The 26,104-nt window shown below is 41.9% G+C and overlaps 1 protein-coding gene across 6 annotated transcripts in view; it reads right to left on the bottom strand.

Moving 5' to 3' along the window:
• The window catches only part of jade2 (jade family PHD finger 2), a 176,115-nt gene that overhangs the window by 69,553 nt on the left and 80,458 nt on the right, over positions 1-26,104 (bottom strand). The gene's annotated exons all lie outside the window — the stretch shown is intronic.

Below are 26,104 nucleotides of genomic sequence, written 5' to 3'. Positions count from 1 at the left end.
AATCATGAATTATATTTCAAACTCTATTGTTTTCATCCTTTATATCGCTTACTTTCACTTCTACATCAGACATAATTTTGACCACAGCTTCATAGAAATGAAACTCCTTTTCAATTTTGATTTCTAAAGCTCACTTCTCTGGTAAGGCCAAGTTCAATTCAACTTTAATTCTCCATTGTCTCAAAGTCTGTTTTCCATACTCCAACTATAGTCAAACCCATTCATCCATCACTGATTTCCCCATCTTCCAAAAGACAGTGTCATCATCTATAAAATCTTCTGCTATCTTTTTGAGCTGTGATTTCATTTGGCATTGAATCTCTTTGCTTCTCCTCTGGGTTAATGGTAGTACCTAACAGAGATTGGAATTCTAACTTACAACCTTTTCCTAAAACTGCCTGATTTCTTTGACCATATTCACAATACTGCTGCTTCATGGCAATTTCTTCATTATATATGTAGCATGCACCACATTCAAGATTCAGTGTCCATTTGTCTCCATTGCTGCCATCTAACCCATTCTGGACAGACAGCACTCAAGATGAGAAATCTCTCAGTCCATTAAAGTTAAAGTCTGTTCCGAGCCTTATAGGCTCATCGGGCTGATGCTTAAGCCGGTTTCCGTGGCGTAAAGCGACTGAGAGTACGAGACTACCCCCCAGATAGGATGCCAGTCTATCGCGAGGTTAACCCCCAGCATTTTGCCAGTACCCATTTTCAGCTGGGTGGACTGGAGCAAAGTGTGGTTAAGTGCTACACACACGGTGCCTTGGCTGGGGCTCGAACTCACAACCTAGATCACTAGTCCAACGCCTTAACCACTTGGCACACTCTCAGTTCATCAACAGGTATAAATTACATATTTGCTAAGCTGGAATCTAAGTTTACACTTCTTTTATCTGTGTTACTCGGAATGCAGGAAGGCCAGACGTTTACCCTTCACAATGATGTACGAGTTCCTTAGGAAGCTATTTCTTTTTTTTTCCTTTTGTATTTACAGTCCGTTGTCTTTTGCACATTGGTTTTCTGCCCTGTTGGGTGGAGTCTTCCATGGATTCTATTATGGTTATTAGATTTACTGAGTATGCCCGCAAGAAAATGAATCTCAGGGCTGTATATGGTGACATATATGTACTTTGATAATAAATGCACTTTGAACTTTGAAGTTAAAGAAAAAGACACTGTGACCTGCAGACCAGCTATTAATAGGAGAGCTAAAGAAGCACTTCTTTGGGTAAACTCAAGAACATATTGTTCTTCAGAAAACAAAATAAACAATCTGGAAATCTGTAAAATGGCCTTTGAGAAATCAGGTCCTCTTAAAAAAAACACATGGATAAATTTAGGTTCTGGAGCTTTGAGAATAAAAGGTAAAATTGTCTTTAAAAATGCCTTGAAATAAATAAAACGATATAGCTCGATTTGTAATTGCATCACGTCCTATTTATACAGATGGAACCTTAGATTCATAGCAGTAGTGTAGAGGTTGTAGTGGAGTGGGTGTAATCTTGCACATCTTTTTGTTCTGATCTATTTGCATCAAGTAAAAAGGATCACAGAATATGCAACCAAGCCATAGCTGGTGTGATGCCTTCTCAACCTTCATCTGAGAAAAATGTGTGGTTCTTGACAGATCAACCAGGAGAAATTTCCAACTTAGCTGGTTTCTGTTTTCTACCAGTGTTAGAACATAGACCAGTACAGTACGTGATGGAATGTTGTTCAACTAATATAAGCTTACTCCACAATCAATCTAACCGTTCCCTCTTACACAGTCCTGAACCCTCTATTTTACTTACACCTATAAGAATCTCTACTGTATCTTTACGACCCCTCGCAGTGCATTCCAGGCCTATACAACTCACTGTGTAAAAAACCCTACCTCTGACATTTCTCCTGAACTTTCCTCCACTCACCTTGAACAGACGTCCTCTTGTATTGGCCACAAAGGCACTGGCTGTCCACTCTCTGCCTCTCATAATCTTCTGCACCTCTCCAACCCCTTCTTAACTCAAACCTTTCTGCCAACATTTTGTGATTCATGCACCAAAAACACCCATACCGCTCTGTACGTCATTCATTTCCAGTCTCTCTTTATTTTGATTCCTCTGGCCAAAGTTCATGGCCGTACACATCCCCATGTTAAATTGCATTTGCCAGGTTTCACACAATCACTCAAAGAATGTACATTATATCCAACTGCAGAATCACAATGTCCTCATTACAGTATGCTGTATCTTTCCATTTATTTTTGCATCAGCAAACTCTGAAACCTCATTTCTTTCCCTCCTTCATGTCATTAATGTAAATAGGGAACAGTTGAGGGCCAAGATCAGATCCCTCTCACACTCCACCTGCCTGAAAAGGATTCATTTATTCCATCTCTCTATTTTCAGTGTGACAGCCAAGCTTCAATCCATTCTAACACACAATACCTCCAATACATTGGGCTTTTGTGCAGTAGCTTCCAATGTAGCACCTTGTGAAATGTCTTTTGGAAATCTAAATTTACTGTATCGACAGCTTCCCTTCGGTCATCTCTTCCCGTCACATTGTTAAAAGTACAGAACAAAATTAATCAAATATGATTTTCTTTTCATGTTGATTAAATTTGATTATGTTCAGCTCTCCTGACTAGTTGCTTCCCCTTTGATACTGACACTAATATTTTGTTAACAACAGACATGTAGCTAACTGGCCGGGAGATCCTCTCCTTCCTAGTAGTTCTTCACTAAGAAAATACTCTGATGCGTCTTGCATAGATTTGATGTGACTGATTTTGCATGTCTAACATTAAACCATACACCATAGCTCTGGAAATTCAATCTGTTTCACAATTTTGAGCTTTTTTTTCCCCTCTGACATTCATTGGGTTGACTTCACCACCCAACTTGGTGTTAGAACACTCAATGATTTACATCTCAATACTTCATTCAAGTCACTGTGATCAATGATGTATAGCTGAGATTTACCACGTAATTACAGGATCAATTTCACAGCGCTTGCAAAGAGGATAAGAAATAGGAGCAAGAGCAGGCCAAGTGATTGACAGTTGATATTTAATCAGTGCTGTAACCTGCAAAGAGCCAGCCCAAGTAAGCTGACATTGCCACATTACCACGGTTTGAATTTTGACTGGTGTTTTTGATTGATACTCTGTACAGTGCTGTTCAGTAATATATTTCCTTCCGGATGGTTTGCTATTTTCCTTCAATTCGATGCCTCTGTGATGAATATCCTAATCTGGCATTCATCCCTTTAACAGGCAGTCACTGTTGACCATAGTTGTTTTCAACTAATGGTTCTGCAGGACTAGGAGAATTTCTGTGAGGGAAGAGATGTAGGTGAATTGCCATAACAGGTGACTGTTACCTTGGACCACACACCTGGCATAGAACAGCAGTTGGCCTGGAATTGCCTCATTTAATCCTAAAAACTGTTACTTTGTTAGGGCAGAAGGAACTGGCTTTGCCACCTATAGTTTCAGTAGAGAGGTGGTGTTGTCAAGAGAAATGCATCACTTGGATAACCCAATTTAGAGTCACTGCTTCACTGGATTTTATATTGTTGTGTGTTTAAAAACAATTCCTTTGGTAAGGATTTAAATTGACAAGTTTAAAACAATGCATCAAATTGGTCACTTTGTTGTTTGTACATATGTTGTTACCTTCTTAATGGATGGGAGAGATCTCCTTCTGGAGAGCTTAAAAAAAGTTCCTACATGTGCAGGACTTCAAATTTCCATCAGGTTTATAACAATCTCATAATATTCACACACCTATCCTCACTGAGGGGTCAGCAGTTCAGTTACAAATTCATCAGCGTCAATGTCACGTGTGAACTGTTCCTTCCTGGAAACTTGTTTTGCTGGAGCAGCAACACCTCAAATTCTGCCCAAGTAGCCTCCAACCTGATGGCATAAACATTGATTTGCCCAACTTCTAGTAATCCCCTCAACTCTTCCCTCTTCTTCATTTCCCACTCTGGCCTCACCTCCCCTCGGTGCGCCTCCTCCTTCCTTGTCTCCTATGATAGACTCTCCTCTCCTATCAGACTCCTCCTTCTCCAACCCTTTGCCTTTTCCACTTATCACCTCCCAGCTTCTTACTTCATCCCCCCTCTCCCCCCACCTGGCTTCACCTATCACCTCTGGGCTTGTCCTCCCCCACCCGCCCCACCCACCTTCTAATTCTAGCTTCTTCCTCCTCCTTTGCAGTCCCGGTGAAGGGTCTTGGCCCAAAACATCGACTGTTTGTTCATTTCCATAGATGCTTTCTAACCTGCTGAGTTCCTCCAGCAGTTCTTTTTTCCCTGTGTTGCTCTGAATTTCCAGCATCTGCAGTATCTCCTTTCTTTATACCTTATTAGGAGCGTGAGATTGGGTATGTCACTGAAGACCAGCAAATTTCTACAGATGTACCGTGGACAGCATCCTGACTGGTTGCCTCACCGTCTGGTGTGGACGGACAGGATCTAAGAGGATTCAGGCAAATCCATCAGGGGCATAAGTCTCCCCACCATCGAAGACATCTTCGAAGTTGGTGCCTTAAGTGGACAGCATCCATCATGAAGGACTCACACCATCTGGGGCAAGCCCTCTTCTCATTACTACCATCAGGGAGGAAGAACAGGAGATCCTGTTACAAACTGTTTCTTTTCCACTGCATTCAAATTTCTGAACGGTCCATGAACTCATGTACATTACCTCACTGTTCCACATTTACACTACTTTTTTTTATTGTAACTTATAATTTTTGCTATGCCTGGACTGTACTGTTGCCTCAAAACAAATTTCACAACTTATATCAGTGACATTAAACCTGATTCTGGTCTTCTGTCATTGTCCACAGCCAACAGGGATCATCATGTGAAACAATGCACGTGACAATTAGGCCTTCCATCCACTGCTTACAGCTTTAATCTTAAGACAAACTGTGGTGCTACCACAAATAAATATGGCTCCACTGGAAGATCAAGGATCAGTCTTGCAGTTTTAAGGTTTTAAAGTTCCACCAGGACTTGGATAAAGATGATTCTATCCAATTCCTGGCGCAACACGCCACCAATCTGTTGAAATATCACTTACAATGCAGCGTTCACAGAGAAGGAAGAGGAGGATATCCACAATAAAATCAGTGTTGGTTGTTCGGTGATACATATTATTGAGACTATTGTCAGCTGGCTGTACTCCTGCTGATATTTCATTAAACTTGTGGAAAGATTTGTCTCAAATTTTTAAATACATGTTGACTTAGAGAAAGTTTGATTTAAATTAATCCAAAATCTCATTTTCTGAATTTTACTGCCCCTTCCCCCAGGTACTTCAATGCCAGTCTGAAAAAAAAAGTGGTCAGAATTTTAAGTCAACTGAGTATCTAAATTTTGGTGGTTCATTTCGTAGGGTGTAGGGTGTAATTCGTGACTTTGCCAAAGATGTTTTGCATTTAAAAATCTCTTACCTGAATTTTATTTTGCTGCACTTGCATTGGAAGCAGAATTGTCTGCTGTAACTGTTGCCATTCACAATATTATGATTTGTGATTTGGATATGGCTTATGTAAAGAATCCAGTTTCCCTTGTTGGCATTAAGAATTAAGTTCCCAGTGAATGAATCAATTAAATTTTCCAATATAGTACAAGACTTGAACTCTTCAAGACTTGGTTGTTAAATTCTCTGAGGTAGCTTCACAAACACAGATTAGCAAAGTATAGGCCCTTCTGCCCACAATGTTGTGCTGAACTTTAATCCTGCTCCAAGATCAGTCTAATGTTTTCCCCCTGGATTGCCCTCCATTTGTCTTTCATCCATGATTGTTTTAGGTTCCTGTAATATATCTGCCTCTACCACCACCCCTGGGTGTCTTTCCACGCACCCACCATCTATTTCTGATGTCCTCTCCCTACACTTTCCTCCAAAGTGGTAAAATAAAATGATTTTGTACATGCCTACAACTGAAATAGAATCTTTTACACTCAGATGCACGTACCTTGCTCAGTAGCAAAACTTTTCGAACTATACATATGGTCTACAAACACGGCAAATGAATATGATTAAGCATGTATAAAGCAAAGTTTCCTCATCAAATCCATTGCTATGATTGGCCACATTATCCATTCTATTATACAGTTCACCCTCTACAGAGTCGTTTGTAAAGAATATATTTTGTGAAGTTAGTCAAACGTCAAGGTTATGTGAAACAAGTGCTCACAGTAGTTAGTCTGCCTTTACATTCTACATAGCTTTCTAATTACCAGAGCTGTTCAATTAGTTTGAATAATCTATAAGCTAGAGAATGAGAGCTCAATCTACAAAACGGCATCGAACCACAGAACACTACAGCACAGTACAGGCCCTTCAGCCCTCCATGTTGTGCTGACCCATATAATCCTTTGAAAAAAGTACTAAACCCACACTACTCCATAACCTTCCATTTTTCTTTCATCCATGTGCCTGTCCAAGAGGCTCTTAAATACTCCTAATGTTTTAGCCTCCACCACCATCCCCAGCAAGTCATTCCAGGCACCCACAACCCTCTGTGTAAAAACCTTACCCCTGATGTCTCCCCTAAACTTCCCTCCCTTAATTTTGTATGTATGCCCTCTGGTGTTTGCTACTGGTGCCCTGGGAAACAGGTACTGACCATCCACTCTGTCTATGCCTCTCATAATCTTGTAGACCTCTATCAAGTCCCCTCCCATTCTTCTACGCTCCAAAGAGGAAAGTCCCAGCTCTGCTAACCTTGCTTCATATGACTTGTTCTCCAATCCAGGCAACATCCTGGTAAATCTCCTCTGCACCCTCTCCATAGCTTCCACATCCTTCCTATAATGAGGTGACCAGAACTGAACACAATACTTTTTGAGAATTTGAATGGATTTTATTTTAAAAATCTGGTGTCATTTAAGAACACAAAACAGCAGTAGGACTGATGTAGAAATTCATTTGTTTAACTGCCACCTTTAGTTGATCTAGCTTTCCTGTGACTGCAATCCCACACTAATGTGGCTGACCCCTTGCTGCCCACTAAAGTAGTTTAGCAAGCTGCTCAACTGTATCAAACCACAACCACACAACACAGCTGTCTTGTAGGATGCAGAAAGGTGGCCCTCCCACTGTTCATTCAATGACCAGTTCAACACTTGTTTCTTGCCATGATGCCACTAGCTCAGCAACCATAATGTTCAGAATGACAACTCAAGTGACAGTAGATGCTAAAATCTGGAGCAAGAACGATTCCAGGTAACCTACACCCCTTGTTGAACCTTTCTACACCAACCATTCCACCCAGATTCTCTCTCCCATTGTCACCTTTTCCATTCTTCGTAACCTAGATTCATTCTCCTCTCATACCTGGTTCCACCTGCCCATCACTCACATACCTATCCACCTGATTCTCTTCTCCTTTGGCTCATCTTTCTTTTTCCCTTCCCCTCCCTCCAGGTTCTATTTGCCCACCATCCCTCCCTTACCCGTTTCCACCTATTCACCTCAAAGCCTCCAACTCAAAACTCCCTCCTTCCCCACAGGTGCGGCCTGACCTGCTGAGTTCCTCCAGCATATTGTGCGTGTTGTAGTGAACCGAGGCTAGAGTTCACTTGAGGTGATTCTGCCTCAGAGGCAGAAGATACGGCACCTGTAGACCTACTGTCGCCAGATAAATGATCATGTGACAGGAAGAACATTAACTCTAATCAGAATTTTATTCTGGTGATAAACACAACCTAATTCTATAGTGCCATTTAATATTCCTAGCCACAGTCTGAATGTTTGCAACAAGTTCATGGAGCTAGAGAGAAATCATCAATAAAGACCTACACGTGCAGAACCATTGACCCTGCACGGGCTGGGGCTTCAAATTAGAGATTCCATTGAAAGTTGTTTGATTTTTTAGTCTGCTCATTCAATTACCACCACAGTCGATGGATCTTGGGATCCTGTAGAGAGGTTGCAGAGCTACCCACCACTCACTGAAGCATCATCCATACACCCAACTATATGGATAGCAACTCAATGGAAATAGAAAGGGTGGCACTGCAGAAGAGGATGTTAAGATCACTGCAGAATATAGTTGTACTAATAAATGTTTAACAGTGACCTTTGACCTTGTTCAGAGTGGCAATGTTTACAAAGCTCCGGTACAAACCACTTGAATTAGCAAAATAAGCTTGTAAGAGTGAATTCCCTTGAATATGCTGTTTGTTTTTGCAGCAACTATCATTAACAGGTGGTGACCTTTCCTTCAGAGTTGTTTTCTCATATCATATTTGCTCAGGAAACATGGGGCATCATTCAAGTGCTAATTTACTCTAATCCATTTGCTATTCTCTGTTCAGGATCATACGTGGCCAAGAGCCAAAACCTTAGAATTCCTTGATATTCAGTGTACAAACTCAGGGGTCAGGAATTAAACTTTCCAGTTTGCCTTAGCCAGTAGATGAGCCAGGCCACAGATTTCTGACATTCCCTGTCTCAGCTGTCCCTGTTGCTAACTATCTTTAGTGTAAAGAGGATGGAGACATATTTGCTCCCTGTTTCAGCCAACGTAAGCTATTGGTAGATTCATATTTTTTTGTAAACTCTTGGAGCTTCAGAGACAAAATTGCCTGGGGATTAAATATTTGGCAGGGGCTGTACTAACTATCAGTGCAAGAAATCAGATTGCTGTGGATACTGAAGGAAATAGCCTTAGTGGCAGGAAATCTTGGAGTTCCTCCTGAACGACTGACATTTAAATAATACTTAATGATGCCAATTTACTGAAACTAACAAAAAATTAGAAATGCTTTTAAATGAGGGAATGGTGTTACTTTTATTCCCATTTTTTATCCTTTTCCAAATATAATTTTATAATTCTATTATAACAATTAGTTTCCACTTAAGTGTGATATCTGTAAGGTGTTTTGTTCACAGTATATGGTGGAGTTCACAATTTTTGACTTCTCAAACAATGTATCTGCACAGGATGAAGCTTTCTGTTTCCTAAATTATACATGCAGTAAACTTTAAGTTGTTAATACTGATAGATACTGGTAATCTGATTCAGAGCCTATTGATCAGCCGGATAACTTGAACATGGAATATAAGTATAATGTTTTTTCAAACATCTTCCCCATAAATTCAAAATAGGACAAGACAAGTAACATCCTTTAGCCTTGAACATTAGATGATCTGGTTTTGGGGGTTATATGTAGCTAATAGATTGAACTTCCAATGTACAAGGCAGATGTTAGGGGCCGGGTGGCAAACCCTAGATCATGTCTTCTACTGATTCTGAGGAGTTGTTATGAAATTCAACTAATCAATCATCCAGTGGCTCACTTAGGTGTCCGGATGAAAGGTTCATGAAATGATGACTGTTTATTTCCTTCCATGGATGCTGCCTGACCTGCTGACTTCTTCCAGTGAGTATCACAGCCTAAAATGCATCACTTTCCACTTGTCTGAGCTAAATTCAGTTGCCATTCCTCTGCCCACTTTCTAGCTGATCTAGGTGCTGCTGTAACCTTAGATGGTCTTATGGACCTTTCTCAGTGTCTATCACACCACCAGTCCTTCATAATTACCTTGGAACTACTGCCATTGTGACCACTAAGCAAAGTGTTCCACTACCCTATCTTCTGGCATTACTCTGTCTTTCTCTTACAGGAGATTTAACTTTGCACTCTCTCTAGTTAGGATCCCTGTTTATTAATTAAGGAAATTTTACTGAACACATTTGACAAACGCTATTCCATTTAGCCATTTTACAGTATGGGAATCCCAGTCAATATGCGGAAAGTTAAAATCACCTATTATCACAACCTTATGCTTCCTGCAACAGTCTGCAATCTCTCTACAATCATGCTCCTCTAAATCCCGCAAACTATTGGGTGGTCTGTTATTCCATTAACATGGTAATCCCTTTCTATTTCTCAACTGACCTTTATAGTCTCAGTAGATGAACTCTCCAACCCGAGCACTGCCGAAACATTTCCCCTGGCTCATAATGCCATCCCTCCCGCTCTATCATGTCTGAAACAGCAGAACCCCAGTATGATGAGCTGCCAGTCCTGCCCCTCCAGCAACCAATTCTCACCAATGGCTACAGTGTCATAATTCTATGTCCAAAGCTCAAATGCATTTCCTACAACTCAGAACATTAGTCCTACCACGCTCAACCTTTCCATTCCTGACTTTGTATGTAGGCTTAAAGACATCTTTCCCCACAATCACTCCACTATCTGCTTTGACGCTCTGGGTCCCTTTTCCTGCAATTCTAGTTTAATTCCCCCCCCCCCCCACATGCAAAACCAGTCAACCTTCCCACAAGGATTTTAGCTCCCTCCAGTTCAGGTACAAACTGTTCTGTCTATACAGGTCCCACCTTCCCTGGAAAATAGCCCAATGATCCAAAAGTCTGAAGCCCTCCATCCTATGCCAACTCCTTAGCCATGTATTAAACTATATAATCTGCCCAGTTCTGGCCTCAGTAGCATGTGGCACAGGTAGCAATCCTGAGATCACAACCCTGGAAATTCTGTCCTTTAACTTAGCACCTAAACTCACTTTGCAGGATCTCGTCAACCTTCATACCCATGTCAATGGCATCAATGTGTGCCGCGACTTCTGGCTGCTCACCCTCCCACTTAAGAACGCTCTGGATTCAATCCAAGACCGTGGCACTCCGAAGGCAACATACCATCCAGGAATCTTGTTATGGTCCACAGTCACGGAGAAATGGCACAGAAGGGGCCAAGGCCAGCATAGAGCTGCTAAACTGAATGGTGCGGCAAGTCTGAAAGCCTGCTCCTAGTTTCTTGTGTTTAATTCACCAAAACCCAATGGTCAAAGTAGGCAAAAAGGCTAAATGAATGTTTTATCTTTGATGGACTGGAGTATGAGAAAAAAAAATCAACTACATTATCAGTTATGTAGTCTTAGTTAGGATCTACCTGGTACACTTACATCTTCAGTAAATACAAAGTAGCAATGAAAGTGGGACTACAAAGTGGGACTGATAACTCCTGAGAGTTCAATTGTTGAATTAAATTACGTATACGTGGGTTGCATTTTGGTATACTTGGAAGATCAGAGGAGCAATCTAATATTATTACAATGATTAATGGATCCAACAAAGAGCCTATTTATCAGTGGAGAAGCATACAGAAATAATTCATAATTTCAAGGCTCAGTTGTTCAGAGAAGAATTTAGGAAGCAACTTATTAAATCAAAGTAAAAATATTAAACTCAATTTCCACACAGGCTGTGGAGACTGGGCCTACAGACATCCCCAAGACTGAAATGAACAAGAACTTTCTTGGATAAATACTGAAGGGTGTGGATTATCAGTGAATAAACACAGATTAGGTCTAAGTGCTCGGGTGAAGTAAGCAGTTAGCAAAAGCAGTTCAAAGGGCTGAGTATACAGCAATGATGGATGTCGTTCAAAGAAAACACTCTCGTTACTTTGAAATAGCTCCATGAGATTTTTCACATCTAGAGAGGGGAATCAAGACCCAAATTTCACATCTCATATAAAAGGTGGCAAATCTAGCATTGCAGTGAGCCCCAGGTATAGCTCTGGAGTTACCAGTCCACATGAGGACCTCAAGCATCTGTGTAATTAGCCGACACTGAAAACAGAATATAAAATAATTTCCCCCGCAAGGGCTACCTTAAAATTACAGAGGACTTGCCTTTTGCCCAAGTGTACAATTTTTCTGCAGTAAATTTTGTTTGAAGTGCAAACAACAGAACTGGGTCACATTCATTCTCATGACTGTCAAAAACTGCCAGGACACTGATCTATGTTTGTCACCAAAACATGAAAACATGTCTTCAGATGCCTAACACAATGCGTCTACAGATGGATGTCATCAGCAAGGTCAGCAGCATTTACGGCCCATCTCTAACTGCCCTTTGAAGAGAGTGGGACAGACAGGTGAATCCCATTGCTCTGAGGTCTGAAGTCACAAATGGCTTGGAACAGGTTAAAAAGAATCAGAATCAGGTTTATTATCACCGGCATGTGATGTGAAATTTGCTAACAGAGCAGCAGCAGTTCAATGCAATACATAATCTAACAGAGAGAAAAAATAATAAATAAAATAAAACAAAACACAATAATAAACAAACAAGTAACTCAACTACGTATATTGGAAAAATGTGCAAAAACAGAAATACTGTATATTTTTAAAAAGTGAGGTAGTGTCCAAAGTTTCATTGTCTGTTTAGGAATCGGATGGCAGAGGGGAAGAAGCTGTTCCTGAATCGCTGAGTGTGTGCCTTCAGGCTTCTGTACCTCCTACCTGATGGTAACAGTGAGAAAAGGGCATGCCCTGGGTGCTGGAGGTCCTTAATAATGGACGCTGCCTTTCTGAGACACCACTCCCTGAAGATGTCCTGGGTACTTTTGTAGGCTAGTACCCAAGATGGAGCCGATTAGATTTACAACCTTCTGCAGCTCCTTTTGGTCCTGTGCAGTAGCCCCTCCATACCAGACAGTGATGCAGCCTGTCAGAATGCTCTCCACGGTACAACTATAGAAGTTTTTGAGTGTACTTGTTGACATGCCAAATCTCTTCAAACTCCTAATAAAGTATAGCCTCTGTATGACTACATCAATATGTTGGGACCAGGTTAGATCCTCAGAGATCTTGACACCCAGGAACTTGAAATTGCTCACTCTCTCCACTTCTGATCCCTCTGTGAGGTCTGGTATGTTTTCCTTCATCTTACCCTTCCTGAAGTCCACAATCAGCACTTTCATCTTACTGACGTTGAGTGCCAGGTTGTTGCTGTGGCACCATTCCACTAGTTGGCATATCTCACTCCTGTACGCCCTCTCATCACCACCATCTACCAACAATGGTTGTATTGTCAGCAAATTTGTAGATGGTATTTGAGCTATACCTAGCCACACTGTCATGTGTATACAGAGAGTAGAGCAGTGGACTAAGCACACACCCCTGAGGTGCACCAGTGTTGGTCGTCAGTGAGGAGGATACATTATCGCCAATCCGCATAGACTATGCTCTTTTCTTCACTTACAGGACCAGCCAGATTGTACAATATTGAGCCGATCTTTTTTTAAATTCAAGGTTTATCTTATTATCTTAATTTAAATTTCCCAGCCATAAAGATTGAATTCAAATTCGCATCTCTCCTCATCAGTCAATAATGTAACCAGCAAGCTGTTGGAACACAGAAACTTAACAATAATTCCGCTGGGCAAAGGGGCAAAGAGGATGGGGACTAGACTAGAGTTAGAAAATCAGGAGGATACTACAGGAAACCCAGGTATTGGTGGAAAGAATGCTAGATTTGAGTTTTAATGTACACGGCTGTAGTTACTGTTTAAACTAATGAAGAGTGAGCAGCCGAATACAGTAATAATGGGAGGAACCGAGAAAGTGCAGAGAACAGGGTTAGAAATTGTCAGCGTGAGGTACTGAAACACTGATTAAAAACTCTGAAATAAACTTATTGGAAAAGGGAACCAAGAAGAGAGATGGTGTTGCTGTGTGAGTACAAGGACAGGTTTTGGATTAACTGGAGTTAGAAAGCCATGGATATACGAGAAGTCTACTGGAAGTATTCCCCTCAAAGATGAAGAGGAAATAGTGTTTTAGCAGCAGAGGTAGAGGCATAAGCAGATCTAGTAACAAGATAAATAAACCCTGGCTTTTCTGATTTCCCAGAATGAAGGGGAGGGCTTATGAAAAATGGCTGACAAATCCAGCCTATATTGGAATGTAGGGAGCGAGAGGTGACCTTCTTGAAATGTGCAAAGTTCATGACAAGATGGGTAATGAGAGGATGTTTCCCTAATGGGGTGATTTAGAACTACAGTGCATAGGTTCAGAATAAAGGGACACCCATTTCAGATGGAAGAGAAAAAGGGGGGGGGGGGGCTTCTTTCTTATGAATTCCCATGGGGAAATTTGGAGGTGGGGTCACTGAATGGCAATGTGGAGATTGATAGACATTTGAATTACAAGGTGGTGCAAGGGTATTGGCAGAGAGTGGGTGTTGAGTCTATGATTGTTTTAACAATGATCTAGTTCAGTGGGGGCTTGAGGGGCCCACAGACCGACCTCTGAGTTTACTTCATATGTTATAGGTCCCCAGCTCCCTCCGTATCTTTATGCTCCCATAGCACAAGTTCTTGCTGTGTGGCTGTAATCGAATGGGTGTGACTTCAAGTGCTGAGACCCCTCTCCCCACCACTCACTGAACTCAAAGCTATGCCACAGTTGGGATCTGCACTGAATTATGTGGGGATCAATCGGGAACTGCACAGGTCTTGTTTCTGGGTGTAAACCATCGTAAAGCCTTTTCAGTATGGATATTTAGCTAATTTCACAAATTTATGCAGGGATCTAACTCGTTTCTGAATGTGACCACGTGTCAAGAGGACTCAACAAATAGCAACGATCCATCTTTGGGATGGATATTTCATTCTGCGTTGAATTGGAGTGAAGCACAACGGGTCCACAGAAACCAGCAGCAGCAACTAGAGGACACACAAGCATCCGCAGATGCCGGAGTCTGGAGCAACAAACAATCTCCTGGAGCGACCCAGCGGGTTCAGGAGCATCTGCAGGAAGAAAGCTTCAGGTTGAATCCTGCTGAAGGATTGAGAGTGGAGAGGTAGATGGTCAGAAAAAAGGAGAGGGGAGTGGCGAGACAAGAATCTGGGGTGATTAGTGGACTAAGCAGGGCTGAAAAATGACAAACAGGTTGCATTTAGTAGGGGGAGGGGAAGGGAGAGAGGGAGGAGTTGGGAGAAGTAGCCGTCGGCAAGGAAGACAATTCTTTCTACTAAAACATGGCTCAATTTTCTTAGCACATGAACCAAAAGAGTAACTAAACCAAAGAAAAATAAGGTTTTGAAGTGGGAAATTCGAACACCTCCATTTTATTAAATGTCAACAGCGACACAGGATGCACCGCAAATAACTATTATTGTTCTGATCATATCTTCCTACACCATCCATTTCAACAGGTTTTAAAAACACTTGCAAGTGTCATGCAGTGCCTGAGCTGCTACCTCAACCAAAGCACCTCCTTCCAAATCTGAACAAAAGCAGGAAGAATCAAGACACCTCCATGTTGACATCACAGCTCCAACTATAAACAGCTATTACTTTACTTTATGCCAAAACGAAGAGCGAACTGAGCACAAAGAGCAGAATTCAAAAATGCTGTTGAGTTCTTTCAGCAAATCCTCTCAACATCAAAAGTTAGCGATTACTTTATGAGACCTTTGTACGGCACAAATGTTAAAACTATTATTTCAAAATAAAGTACTTAGTTTACAACCATCTACAAGGCTGGTGAAATTAAAGTTGCATGAAAAATGATACATTGGGGCTGCAGGACTGCTAATAGAATTCCATTTTCTGCCCTTTGACTGGAACATGCCAATGCAGCCTAATAAAGAATGTTGAATATGTTACTGAGGAAATGCGCGTCTTCCCTTGGTCTATTATGAGAGTTATCTGCAGAAATGATTTCTCCTACTGTAATATCCTCATTAGATATTGATGCTATTTTTCAAACAGAGAAAGCCTTAAAGATAAAATTCATTCACTTCTTCCACTGACTCAGTCATACACCATAGAGATCTCGGAATCCAGGCATACAAAATCTTGGCAGCAGCCCAGAGTATTGTACTGCATCTTGATCACACTTCAAAACAATTGAATACCCTTCCACACAACGGGCAGAAGAGAGCAGACGTCCAGTATCGTGAGCTGTCAAATTCAGTAGCTTCTGTTAGGGAGTCCCGTCACATTCACCGCACATGAAGGGGTTAAAAAAAAATTCAACTCAGTGGCTTGAGGAGTGCAATGAGAATGTGGGTGTTGCAGTCTGACTCAGGCCAGAGCCATTATGACTCACTGCTTTCTGAGAAGGTTAAAATTAGAGAAGGGATTGGAGGCTCAGGCTTGCAATATACATCGAAGAGTTCCTAAATACAATTAAAAATCCAGCTGGAGGAATTCCAAACAAAAACAAATAATAGTGGATTATCAGAAAGTAACTGCATAAAATACCAATTTCTACATGGATCATAGATTTGATTTAGACAGAATAGGAGAAGAGTTAGTGTGCCTTTTTAAATGTAATTATTCTGCCTGTGGCTGTATTTTTATTTCTGAGTGTGTTTAACCTTTACCTCATTCCTTTGAAAGTGAGACCAGGGTAAACGTCTACTCCCAGATATATGACAATACTTCTCTTTTCCGAGCAGCAGGAGTGAGGTCGTGGCTGATCTTTGAGCCAGCTCCACGTATTTGCCCCCCCCCCCCCCAATATCTCATATTATCCTTAAGTGACAAAAATCTGTCAGTCTCAAACTTAAAATTAACACACTTGCTCGCATCGGCAAATGCAAAGGCTTCAGTTTCCCAATCAGTAGAAAAATCTTTCAGTTCCTCTAGTATTCTGTAAAGTTCAATCAAATCACCTCATAGCTATACGAGTTCCAGGGAACATAACCAGTGTGTCTAAGCACTCATGATATTTCAATTTTTGGTGTCCAATTATCATATAGAACTCCCTTCAGTGATCTTTCTTGAAATTTGGTGTCCAAAACTGCTTACAGGACAGGCAATGCAGACTTAATTCTAGTACCTATATTCCAATTGGCTATATGCACTCAGTGGCCAATTTATTAGGTACAGCTGTACACCTGCTCATTAATGCAACTATTTAATCAGCCAATCATGTGGCATAACTCGACACATAAAAGAATGCAGACATGGTCAAGAGGTTCAGCTGTTGTTCAGACCAAACATCACAATGAGGAAGAAATGTGATCTAAGTGACTTTGACTGTGGAATAATTGTTGGTGTCAGATGGGGTGATTTGAGTATCTCAGAAACTGCTCATGTCCTGGGATTTTCACACACAACAGTCTCCAGAGCTAAAAACAAAAACCATCCAGTAAGCAGTGGTTCTCTATGCAAAAATGCCTTGAACAGTCAGAGGACAATGGCCAGACTGGTTTAAACAGACAGGAAGGCGACAGTAACTCAGACTTAATAATGGGATATGTTACAACTGTGGTGTGCAGAAGAACGTCTAAACACACAAGACAGAGAGCACTGAAGTGGACGGGCTCCAGCAGCAGAAGACCATGAACATACACTCAGTGGCTATTTTATTAGGTACACGGGGTACCTAATAAAGTGGCCATTAAGTGTATTTGGGTCACTATTCACTGTGTCATCTTTGTAATACCTTCTGCACCTGACACCTTAATGATTGGGGAACTTGCCCCTCTATTTCTTTTGCCCTCCACTATTTCCAGTTTTGTTTTAACCAGAAAAATACTCCAGTCCAAAATTTTAATTGTAACAACTCTGCACAATCATTAAATTTATTAATATCTCTCAGTAATATCTGTCTTTGTGATGTTGGTAAACTTACGTAGATGCACAGGTGAGGAACTGAGCTTGAGATGGTGATGTTGCAATTGAACCAATCAAACCATGGCTAATTACGCAAGATCAGGGTTCCAGTGGTATCAATGGACAGAGTACCTGCTGCTTTGATGTTTTTAAAGTGTTGGAATCTCTAAATGTTGCATCAAGTGCAACGAAGCAACAAGATCTGAAAGAGGTTTTGGCGGCTGAGTAAGAGGGACCAGGTATGAAGGGTTTAATGAATCCATGACACTTCAACTTTCTAATGTTACATGTCAGACTTTGGATGTTTAAATTCCAAAGAAATGGGATAAAAGCACAGCAAAGCTGGATTTAAAAAGCTACTGATCTTAAAGCAAAATTCCCAGAGTCTTCAGAATTAAGGTGCAGTCATAGCACTAAGTCACCTCAACTGTGGAAAGAGAAACAATTAAAGTTTCAGGTCAAATGCCCTTCAGAAGAAGAGGAGCATTGTTCTCCCTTCTCCACAGATGCTGCTTGAACTGCTGAATGTATCCAACGTTTTCTTGTTTTATTTCAGTTTCCCAGCATCTGCATTTTTTTTTAACATTTTGATTCACCAGCTGCATCTCGACCTACAGGCATCTTTCCGAAGAATTATGCAACCACTTAAATGTCAATGGACGTGATAGCTGATGAAGTATCAGAGAGAGTCTGTAGTCTCCGGTGGAAGAGGGAATTTGTCATACTGATCTGGCTGTTCCTGGCAGTGAGCCCACCAGCAATTCCTTAATGCAGACCAAACATTTTCATCTAAACATCATCATGTTACAAATGGGCAAACTGAGAAGAAGCTACAAAAGGCCAAACAAACTTGTTAAGAAATCCCTTCAGTAGAGATCGCTTTGAGCCATTGCAGATGCAAATGTATTTCCGGATTTTCCATTTGACCGCTTGCTACATTTATCCAACGGATCAACACAGAGTGGAAACCCAGGTAACTGATCCCAGCTAGAAAAACAGGAGGAATAGAAAATGCAACCCAGCTCCATTCATTAGGGTTGTAGAAACCTACCACAGATCACACTCTGTTCTGTAAAGTGAGAACAGAACAGGACCTCTGCTCTAGTTCCAACTCCAGTCAGGCATTGGCAGCCACGTGAATTTGAACAAGAGCCGGTGTCTCCAGTTCTGTAACCCAGCAGAAGTATGACGCACAGTCACGAGAAAATCTGCAGATGCTGGAAATCCAAGGCAAACCACAAAAAATGCTGGAGGAGCTCAGCAGGCCAGGCAACATCTTGGAAAAGAGTAAACATTCGACGAGACCCTTCTTCAGGGCTGGAAAGGAAGGGGAGGCCAGAGTAAGAAAGTGGGGGGAGAGGGAGGAAGAAGCACAAGGTGGCAGGTGATAGGTGAAACTGGGAGGGGAGGAGGGGTGAAGTAAAGAGCTGGGAAATGGATTGGTGAAAGAGATAAAGGGCTGGAGAAGGGGGAATCTGATAGGAGAGGATGTAAGGCCATGGAAGAAAGGGAAGGGGGGAGCACTAGAGGGAGGTGATAGGCAGGTAAGGAGATAATATGGGAGAAGGAAATAAGAATGGGGAATAGTGAGGGGGGAGCAGTTACCAGAAGTTTGAGAAATCGATGCTCATGTCATCAGTCTGGAGGCTACCCAGATGGAATATAAGATGTTGCCCCTCCAACCTGAGTGTGGCCTCATTGCGGCAGTAGAGGAGGCCATGGACTGACATGTCAGAATATGAATGGGAAGTGACAATGAAATGGGTAGCTACAGGGAGATCCTGCTTTTCTCATGCAGATGGAGCATAGGTGCTCAGCAAAGCGGTCTTCCAATCTACGTCGGGTCTCACCGACATACAGGAGATAACCCCAACAGGCTTTCAGGTCAAGCATCACCTCACCTGCAAGGACTGTTTGGGGCCCTGAATGGTAGTGAGGGAGGAGGTGTAGGGGCAGGTGTGGCATTTGTTCCATTAGCAAGGTTAAATAGGAGGGATGAGTGGACAAAGAAGTCCCATAGGGAGCGATCCCAGCGGAAATTGGGGGGAGGAAAAGATGTGCCTGGTTCTGGTTTCCCTCTCTTCCTACTTCCCCTTCCCTTTCTTGCATAGTCTTTTACCCTCTCCTATCAGATTCCCCCTTCTCCAGCCCTTTATCTCTCACCAATTTCCCAGCGTTTTACTTCTTTACCCCCTTCCCCTCTCCCAGTTTCACCTATCACCTTGTACTTCCTCCCCCCTTCTCACTCTCACTTCTCATCTTTTTTCCCAGTCTCGACCCAAGACATCATCCGTTCACTCTTTTCCATAGGTGCTGCTTGGCCTGCTGAGTTCCTCCAGCATTTTGTGTGTGTTGCAAAAGAATATTGCATTTAAGACAGTAAAGAACATTATAAAAGTTTAAATGATACATTTAGAAGTGTGAGCTGAACAATCCAAGGAAGATTTCACATTCAGTTATCAGCTGGTGCTCATTCAATTCAGAAGATTGCCGTTTAAGTCCTTTAAATTGGTAAACTCCTAGTCCTGCTATTGTCCATGGAATTAAATAGGGGAAAGAAGTCCTTAGTATTAACTAAGGCTGTGATACTGCAGATATATCTAGTTCACAGCTGATGTGCTCACAATGAATTAGCCGAAGTATCTTGCCTGGGAAGCTCATCAATGAAAAAGTTCAGTCTTGCAGGGCTACTGGGTGATTGCCAGTGTCTTTAGAAAAGGAAGGGAGAAAACCTGATTGTGCACAAGTGAATTCTCTGTATCCGGGCTGTTGTTCTGCCCAAACCTGCTTAGAAAACAGGACAATGTGCAATTTATAGTAATTTGGGTGGCTCCTGTTTTTCGAACGTTCGCTTTACAACAACTCGCTGTTATGAAAAACCTATATTAGTACCTGTTTTCGCTAACAAAGAGGATTTTCGCTTTTACGAAAAAAAGATGCCTGCTTTATACGCGCATTTACCCCGAGAAAGACCGTGAAGCCTTGAGTGGGCAGTTGTGTGCGTATGCGTGTACATGCGCATGCGTGTATGTGCCAATTTGTTTTCTCCAAATCGATTTTGGCTGCTGTCTTCCCGATTTTGATAAGTGAAACTACACCGTACATACAATATTTCTACTTTATATGGGCTGTAAATTTATCATATCATTCCTGCTTTTACTATATGTTCGTGTTATTTAAGATTTTCTCTGTTATTTGGTATGACTTAGTATGTTATTTTTTGGGTCTGGGAATGCTCAAAAATTTTCCCATATAAATTAATGGTAATTGCTTCTTCAATTTACGACATTTCGGCTTACAAACGGCTTCATAGGAACACTCAACCTTCAGATAGCTGGGGAAACCTGTATACAACAGGACAAACAATTGCCTATACAGTATATTTGGGCCACCATTCTTTCAATATTTTTGAACTCCTTACTTATTTTTTTCTATCAAAATCATTTGAGCAACTTAAGAGTTACTCTAACAGTCAATTCAATAATAATAAATTCAGCTGGTGCAACCAATAGAGGTCATGCAAAAGGTCATAAGTTTTCCAATGTAATTTTTAGTGTAAAAATTGAATTAAATCCATCAATGAAGTTGTTTCTGTTGTTTAAAAACTCAGTGGCCACTGGTGTATGTTCATGGTCTTCTGCTACTCTAGATCAGGGGTCACCAACCTTTTTTGGACCGTGGACCAGTTTAATATTGACAATATTCTTGCAGACCAGCTGAGGGTGGGTGTGGGTGTTAATCACGACCAGAATATAGGTGATGTCAACTATAAGTCATTCACAAGTGGCTAATACACTCAATTTCGTTTCTAAAAGGGTTTATCTAACGAATTTAATATTAAACATACAGCGCATATTTTCCTCGCCTGAATATAGTGGTAAGTCAATTATAAGTCACTTATAAGTCAATAGCATCATAACATTTTAAGTAACGTTTGGCTATTAAACACACAGTGCTTATTTTCCTCGTATGAACATATAAAATCATTGCAACACACCAATATCGCTGAATCAGTGGGAGCCCTGGGCTTGTTTCCCTGCAATAAGACAGTCCCATCGAGGGGTGATGGGAGACAGCGATACTCGAAGGGGGTTCCTTGTGTCCAGTCCATTCCACCATTTAGTTTTCCTTGCATTCATTGCAGAAAACCCTGCTTCGCAGAGATATGATCTTGGAAATGGAAGCAATGTTTTCAGTGCTTTCGTGGCTCTGTCAGGTTATTCAGCCTTGACTTTGACCCAGAATGCCGGCAGAGATTTTACGTCAAACATACTTTTCAGCCCACCATCATTTGCAAGCTCGAGGAGTTGATCTTCTTCCCGCGCTGACATGGAAGATTCACCGGGGACATTCACAAATGGGTCATGGGCCCATTCCTTTGCACGTCTTGGGTCATTTGCAGTTGGGAAGTAATTCTGTAATTCTCGAATTCTGTACACAGCAAAGATAGGTGATGCGCACCAGCTGTGAGAAGGACAGTGCAACCTCAGTCTCTCCCAAAAACCCAGCTAATGTTGACAGCATGTCCAATATGCCCCTATCCACTCGCCGTCCCCACAGTTCCAGTTTGGCTTTGAAAGCAGACACTTCATCTGCCAACTTGAAGACAGTTGTCATTCTCCCCTGAAGTGACAAATTGAGTTCATTGAGCAGGTTGAAGATGTCACACAGATAAGCTAGTTTTGCTATCCACTCCTCGTCACTGAAGGGTGCTGCCAGTGGTGACTTTTTTCCTGAAAGAAATCTCTGTAATGACTCTCTTAACTCAAAAACCCTGGCCAGGGCTCTCCCCCTTGATAGCCACCTAACTTCAGTGTGTAAGAGAAGGCGTTTGTGCTCTGCATCCATTTCCTCGCAAAGCTGCTCAAACAGACGTGAGTTAAGGGCTTTTGCTTTGATGTGATTGATAACTTCAACAACGTCACTCAATACGCTGTTAAGATCAGGTGACATTTTCCGGCCAGCCAGCATTTCCCTGTGTATGACACAGTGTGTAGACTGGCATTCAGGAGCAACCTCTGATTCGGGTAGTGAAACCAGACAGCCGTCCAGTCATAGCTGCAGCCCCGTCTGTGCATATTCCAACACAGAATGACCAGTCCAGTTTCCCTGACATGCAATCATTCAAAGAATTGAATAGTTCTGCCCCAGTTGTATTGTATTTGGCAGCGGCAGTGCACACAACATATCCTTGTGCACATCGTCTTGAAATATATATCGCACATAAACCAGAGGTATTGCCTTGTTATCGACATCAGTAGACTCGTCGACTTGGACAGCATACCATGGTGACTCGCTAAGCTGTTCCAACAGCTGTGCTTTGATGTCCTCAGCTATGTCATCGACTCTCCTTGAAACTGTGGTAGCTGAAAGGGAAACCTGTGCCATCTTGTTAGCTGGAGCTTCTCCTCCCAACAGTTAACGGCACACGTCCTTGGCAGCAGGCAGAATCAATTCTTCACCAACAGTGAAAGGCTTCTTAGCCTTAGCAATACGGCCAGCCACTGAGTACGACGCTCTCAGAGCAGCAGCATTTGTGGAGGTGGTGGCTCTCAGCACTTGCTTCTGTTCCGCTTGCTCACGCTTTTTCCGCTCAAAAAACTCAACGGGTTTGTCTTTAAATGCAGGGTGCTTGGACTCAAGGTGCCGAAGCAGTTTTGAGGGCTTCATTGCCTCATTAGACAGCTTGTCTCCACATATCACACACAGGGGGCTTGGAGCATTCGAGTCACTGGTCGCATTAAAGCCATATTTTATGTACGACTTGTTGAATTTTCTGTTGAAGGAATCTTTCTTTATTTTTGCAGTCTCGGCCTCAGCTGTCTCTGCGTTATCATCATCATTAAGCCTTTTATGTCCCCTACCACCTCTTCCAAAGAAACTCTCAAACGACGTATGTTTTTTACTCGAGTAGTTGTAGGTTAATGACTGACTGATGACCTCGCGTGCGTTCAAGTTCAACAGTGGGCGTGACAGGGAATGAGGAAAGGTGCAGCTGACTCATATCGTTTCATACCACCAAATTATATCGTTTCCTCGCGGCTTGGTAGCACATGCTTTGCAGCCTGGTAGTGGTCCGAGGTCCGGTGGTTGGGGACCACTGCTCTAAGCCATGCACGGCAAGGTTTGGCACGTGTATTCAGAAATGCTTTTCTAACACCGTTGTTGTAATGCACTGCATTAATGAATTTGAGTTACTGTCGCCTTCCTGTAGGGTTGAACCAGTCTGGCCATTCTCCTCTGACCTCTCTCATTAACAAGGTATTTTCACCACAGAACTGAGGCTCACTGGATGCTTTTTGTTTCTCACACCATTCTCTGTAAACTCTAGGCACTGTTTTGCATCAAAGTCCCAGGAGATCAGCAGTTTCTGAGATATTCAAACAGCCCCGTCTGGCAACAACAATCATTCTGTGGTCAGAGTCACTTAGATCACATTTCTTCCCTGTTCTGATGTTTGGGCTCAACAGCAACTGAACCAGTTGACCACATCTGCATGATTGTATGCACTGAGTTGCTGCCACATAATTGGCTGGTTAGATATTTGCAGTAACAAACAGGTTTACAGGTGTACCTAGTAAAGTGGCCACTGGGCATATTATTTACCCCCCTTTCCAATGAATTACTTTAAGGCCTGTCGTTGTTTCTCATTTCTCTGGTTGCAGCCCACTGTCCTAATTTATTTAGGTCACCTGGTTGCCACGTTACGCTGCAGTGCAAAGGACCGTGAGCAAGTAATGTCATTTGCAATCCCAGTAATGCTGGGTAACACATTCGGTTACTATACTCTCCTCATTGCTGCAAGCATCCATTGTGGTTAGAGATAACACAGAAGATACCTGACACGAAGGAGATGCAACTCCACCGATACAGCCAGGCAAAGAGAGTGGAATGACGAGGCCATTTTGCTCAAAGGACCAAGTATAAAAGCAAATCGCAAAATAAAACCAGTTAGGAAATGACATTTCTGCTAAGTTTTAAATTATCTTTGTTTGAATGACATTGTTGAAGATCTTCCACTGGAGTCGACTGAATGCTGAAAAATTTTATCAAAGAAAAGTTGACGAGGTTTGTGTCTGTGAGCTGTAAAATCTCAGCACTGATTTTGCTGGCAAGGATGTGGCATCAATATTTAAGTATCAGTCCTCTCACCTCTCCCAATTTCATTTTTTCTGAAGTTACACTGTTCATCTTACAGCGTTCCCCATCATTGTTACCCTTAGGAAGGTACAGACTACAAGAGAGCACTAACCAGTGCGTCCTGCATCCAGAATCAAAGTGGTTGTGTATTGTGCCACCATGCTGCCAGTCTGTAACCCTCCAGACCAAGCTGCACGTCATTGCTATCACTGACAATTCGTGCTTAGCCTCAGGATACCAAGGGAAGAATGCATTTCAGACTTCCAAATTTGCCAAGTTACCAGTGTATTCTTGAATTTCAAGCATACCAAATATTATTAATCAGTGACTTTAAAGGCTTCATTGTTTCCTATTTGAATGGAAGTTCATTTTCTTAGCAATACAAAGCTTAATTGCAAAGGAATTGGAATTTCAGTGCATCTTCTCCTTTCCTGAAGTCGCATGTAAGGGAGGCCTGTTAATAATTCAAGTAAGAAGTGAACTCTGCAAGGCGAATTTCAGTAGGATTCAAAAACTTCCAACATTTGGTTCTACGATTTGATCATTCCTTTATGCTTCTTGTGATGGCTTAAGTTCTGGTTTTTTTTCTGCCTTAGCTTCTGCTGCACGGCAGCAGTGTGAGCAGGTGAATGAAGGAGGTCAGGATGCTGGCGGTGAGGGAAGTGACACCATTCAGATCAGGCCTCCTCTCTGTAAAGAAGCACTCAGTCCATGCTTGCAACTGCTGCACAGTATCTACACGTGTAATGCAAAAGAACGGCTCCCATCATAACAAACCATCAGACAATTATCAGACTGCATCCAACACCCAAGTTTAGTAAGAACAAGCTGGCAAAACTCCTACATGAACAAATCCACTTCAAAGCCTCACTTTGCAGCTTGCCGAAGAGAAACAGCTCCCCATTTATGCATACTGGCAGAGTGAAATGGAACAGAATTAGTATGTGCTTATTTGGTAGCCACCTAAAGACCACCATGTCTCTTTAGAAAAACATCTGGCCTTTGAGGGCTGTGGTCTGCCGCCTCAGCCCGACACTCCCAGAGCTCCGAGCCTCTCTTCGTAACATAATCCAACATTTTATATTACAGCAGAAGGATAAACTCTTACAAACAATTAGCAGACCACAACTAATATCTGTGAATTAAAGGGCTCACATCCTATAAACCACAGTTCTTTCTTTGATTTGGTAGGGAAAACATTCAGCTAATCATGCTAAAACACCAGTGAAATAATCCCAATACCCAACTAGCTCAATTAAAAACATGAGTGCTTTATAACCCTGTAATGTCTGCTATAGCTACTTTTTCATGAGGAAGACGTCTTACACTGAGGCTTGCTAAGCCCTTGGACCTGTTCAGCATTGCAGTGAAATACTTCCCACACCTTCACTGGTTAAATGTTTCTCAGAGTCTCTCAAACAATAATTATCTAATAACAATTTCACACACATTAGGGTCAAATTGGATTCAGTACAGTCCAACTACAGGTTCAAGACAGAAGTGTTCCCATCCAATTTCCAACTTTGATGGCCACCTTTACCAACAGTCAAGAGTCCAACCTAA

The sequence above is a fragment of the Hypanus sabinus genome, chromosome 15 (genome assembly GCF_030144855.1).
Source record: "Hypanus sabinus isolate sHypSab1 chromosome 15, sHypSab1.hap1, whole genome shotgun sequence".
NCBI lineage: Eukaryota > Metazoa > Chordata > Chondrichthyes > Myliobatiformes > Dasyatidae > Hypanus > Hypanus sabinus.
The sequence above is the reverse complement of the archived record's forward strand: the minus strand, read 5'-3'. Positions and strand labels throughout refer to the sequence as shown.